Source organism: Thalassophryne amazonica, chromosome 8, assembly GCF_902500255.1.
Source record: "Thalassophryne amazonica chromosome 8, fThaAma1.1, whole genome shotgun sequence".
Lineage (NCBI taxonomy): Eukaryota > Metazoa > Chordata > Actinopteri > Batrachoidiformes > Batrachoididae > Thalassophryne > Thalassophryne amazonica.
This window is the reverse complement of record NC_047110.1, coordinates 73143410-73147839: the sequence shown is the minus strand read 5'-3', so window position 1 is coordinate 73147839 and position 4430 is coordinate 73143410.

Below are 4430 nucleotides of genomic sequence, written 5' to 3'. Positions count from 1 at the left end.
TTAAATTCGCGGGAGAGGGGAGTGCCAGTGTGTGCGATCCAGCAATCTACTTGTTCTGCTATTGATTGACTTTTTTATGCTTCCTTAGTGCTTTTTGCTTTTTTATGTCCCTGTAAGAGTGAACTTGCCAGTGACCCAGCAATGCAGTTTGTGAGATATTTCGATCAAGTGTTTACTTTAGAGCTGGGCAACAATTACAAATTTTCAGTCACGATTAATCGCATGGTTTCCATGATTAATCACATTGTTATACACAAAATCCAAAAATGAATTCAAAAGTAGTGTACAGCACAATTTTATTTTAAATGTTCTGCCATATGAACAAAAGTGCCATAATGTTTGTTCTGCAAACACTTAACAACAGCATTTTGTTTATGCAGTTGCAGTTAAATAAAAAGAAATTGGCTACCCAGTGATGTCCAGTAGTCCCCAGTGAGAGCAACAGCGGGTGCACGTTGTAAAGTTGTGGCTTTTGCAGTCCTCTCCTTTATGGTGCATTATGAGGGAATCTCATACGTGCCGTCATTCGAAAGCTTCTCTTGCCTTTGTTTATCTAAAGTTCTCCCACACGCTGCATCTAACGCACCACACACAGTGTGTTTCGTTGAATTATTTGCTGGTAACAGCTGTGTGTGCTGCATGTAGGCGATATTTAAGACTCGAAGTACTCCGCTGATAAGAAAATACAGCTTTGCAGTGGCTGCAAATTACTTCGGTTCTGTCGACTACATCGTCTGGAAGCACTTTAAAATGAAAATGGCCATGTAAAAGTTCCATGCCCTTCTCCATGTCCACGGCAGCAGTCAGACTTGCAAAACAAAAGCCTGTGAGCAACAGACTCTTACAATAAAAAAAAAAAAACGCAACTGCGTTAACGTGCGATTAAAAAAAATTGTGGGCGTCAATGTGTTAACACGATAACTTGCCCAGCCCTAGTTTACTTTTTATCATGATAATGCTGCTGCTGAACCTTTCATCTTGTCATGGTGTGGACAAATGCAGCAAGATTAGGAGAGTTACTCCCAGCCGTGAGGTCCTTCCATCCGTACAGACATCGGCCATGGGAGATATACCACTGGACATCCCAGCGGTCCTGTGTAGACTGAACTCAAGAAGCAGAAATCTGAAAAGAGGGAGAAGAGGTGGTTTACACCAGAAACTCAAAAACGTCAGGCCCGTCTGCCGGTAGGCTGCATCTTCCTACTGTCCTGCTGCCAAATGTTCAGTCACTAAGGCACAAGACAGATGAACTAGAACCGTGGATTAAGTGGAACCCGGGGTTATTATAGGTTTGGAAGCCCATTGCCTCTGGACCGAGACCCAGACATAACTAGGAGTCGAGGAGGAGGGAGGTGTGTGCCTCTATGTAAACAAAAGGTATTGTAACAATGTGCACTCTGGACATTGAACTGTTAATTTCTCTCTGTCTGTTTTATTTACCTCAACAGTTTCAATAGATGTTTTACACATTTGTGTACCCGTGAGCTGGCATAACAGCTTTGGCACAGTTATTTGCTGACATCACTCAAAGACAACTCCATTTGCCCAGAGGCACCCAAATTTATCATGGGAGATTTTAATCACTGGATTTTAGACAAAACTTTGAGATCCTATGAACAGTATGTAACCCACCACGCAGAAGAATACTGTACTTTTATTGGTCTCTGTTATGGATCAGTAAACAGAGAGTACAAGTCCATGTCCATGCCATCTGTTGGTGCTTCTTACCACAACTGTTTACCTAATGCCTGTGTACACACCCGCCTTCAGGCACCTGGATCAGGAGGAGACTTTAAAATTCTGGTGAGATGACATCTCCTTTCTTCAGGGGTGCTTTGAACATACAACCTGGCAATGTTTCTGTGACGTTAATGAACTAACTGAGAGTGTCAACTTATGTTTTATTTTTTGTAGAACTGGTTATTCCAATGAAAAAGGTGGTTATTTATCCAAATAAGACACTGGTAACTAAAGAACTGAAAGGGTGTTATCAATAAGAACAAAAAATATATATTTTTTGGGGGGGGGAGGGGGGTGGACAGTAAAGCAGCTTCCACAGAAGTAAAAAAAAAAAAAATGAGGAAGGCAAAAAAGGGAAAATTGAAGAACAATACAGTAGTTGGGCTCTAAGAGCAGCCTGGCAAGGAATTAAAACTATGGTAACCATTAGCACACCAGTACATGACAACCCATTAGGGTGACTGGTGTGGATGACACTGACTTACCAGATGCTTTTAGCCTGTTCTTTTCAAGGTTTGTGGTCCTTTTCAGATAACCTCCACATTAAGAAAGGCATTGACACCTCAAAACAAGATTGTGATATCTCAGACATGTGTCACAACCCTGTTAAAGAAAATACAATTAGGGAAGGCTGCTGGCCCTGATGGACATACACTGCGCCAATCACCTTAGTGGAACTTTCACAACTCTCTTTCAAATGTGTGCAGATAGTGGACACATAACTGGAAAACATCAACAATAATATCCATCCCCAAAGCAAAAAACCCAAAACAACTGAATGAATTCAGACCAATAGCACTAACTTCCTTGGTGATGAAGTGCGTTGAAAAAAATTGAAGGATGAAATCACAACTTTGGACAAACTGGACCCATTACAGTTTGCCTTTAAAGCAGGTAAAGGTGTGGAGGATGCAAAGCTTTACATCTTGTTAATAAGATGCAGCCCCATATTTTAATTGGATGACCAGCTTCCTATTCTGTATTACCTGATGAGATTTTAATGATACTTTTTAACTGACAGAATACAACAGATGTCACATGTCCTCTGTCATGACTGACACAGGCTCTCATCAGGGCTGTGTCCTTTCCCCTCTGTTCAGACACCTGTAGGTCCTCTCAGAAAAACCGCTACCATGTCAAACTCATAGCTACCAATCTGACCAAACCTTTTCTACTGGACTTAATTAATGTAATGAAAATGCAAAATGACTACTTTAACATATCTGCAACCCACCCACATACTCTTCAGGTCAATTTGACCCTGCAGTGATAACGGGTAAAATCATAAAACAGTAAAAATATCACATTTCTTACACATATAAGCCACAGAAATGCAAAAACACAGACAGAGAGAAACAGACATATAAACACACAGATTTGGACATGACTGGTGAGGCACAGGAAGTGGTAGGACACACGATGCAGACTTGCAGGCTGAGATGTAGAGGCAATAAAAGGCTTTATCAAAAAACAGGCAGTGGTTCGGTACACAAAAAGGCAGACGAGAGGCAGATTCATAGAACAGTTCACAAGCAGGGGTCAGGTTCACAGCATGGTGGAGAACAAAAAAACAAGCAAGGTCAAAATCACTAGCCAGACAAGACAGAAACTGGATACAAGGATGAGATACACAATCAACAAACTGGCAAGGGACAGAGAGGAAGTGAGGGCTTAAATACCAGAGGAGTAATCATGCGTGAGGTGAAGCAGATGTGAGGAAGATTCTAGAAGGGGTGTGTCCAGACAAGACAGGTGGGTTTGACGAAACAACTGAGTGCAAGTGACCCCACCCACAACCAGAGACAAAAAGAACTGAATACCACAGAAAATAAAAGGTAGAAACTGAAACCTGAGCTCCCTGCTGAACTGCTGTCATTCAAGAACAAGACCCCCTAGTCTTCAAAGTTTGCCTTGCAGACACCACAACCCTGGTCTCTTACTATCCCTAAAGAGGGAAAAATGGTGTACTGATGATGAGCACCCTGCATACAGATAACAAGGTCAGCATCAGATGGGACCAAGAACCTGAGATGATCCTGGATTACAGTGCCACCAAGAAGGTTGGGCAATCTTGATAAGGTGACTGGGCCCTACAGCTGCAAACGTATGACAATCCGCTGGCCTTTGGTCGTCTTTTACAACACGGTGGATGTGTTAGCCTACAATGAGATTGTCATCTGACTGAGATGTTCCCTGATTGGAACGCTTCTAAGCTATTCAAGAGACAGCTCTTCCTTGAGGAGCTTGGGAGAGCACTTGTGAAGCCCCATATTGAGACAAGGCAGCAACTGCCGAGAAGCCCAGCCCCTGCAGCCATGGTGAGGTACATACAGGACGAGGATGCACCTATGCCAAGTGTGTATGTAAGTTAGGAGATCATGATGAGGAAAAAAAGACAAGTTTTTACACTGTTCAAACTGATGCCATCATTTGCCTTTTGTATCACCAGTTATACAGCATCATGATGAAGTGGTATAGAGGAGGATTTTCTTAAAAAGAAGATCTGAAAGTTTAGTTACAAATTGGTACATCTGAGACGCAAGCCTAGATTTGATGTGTTGTGAAAGAAAATCCTTCTCTGCTCTACTCCACTATGAAGACCTGCTTTTGCGTTATTAATGTCTCCATGTCGATAGGTGGCGATAGCGAACAAGCAACTCGACAAAGACGGACGTTCGATGACAACATCC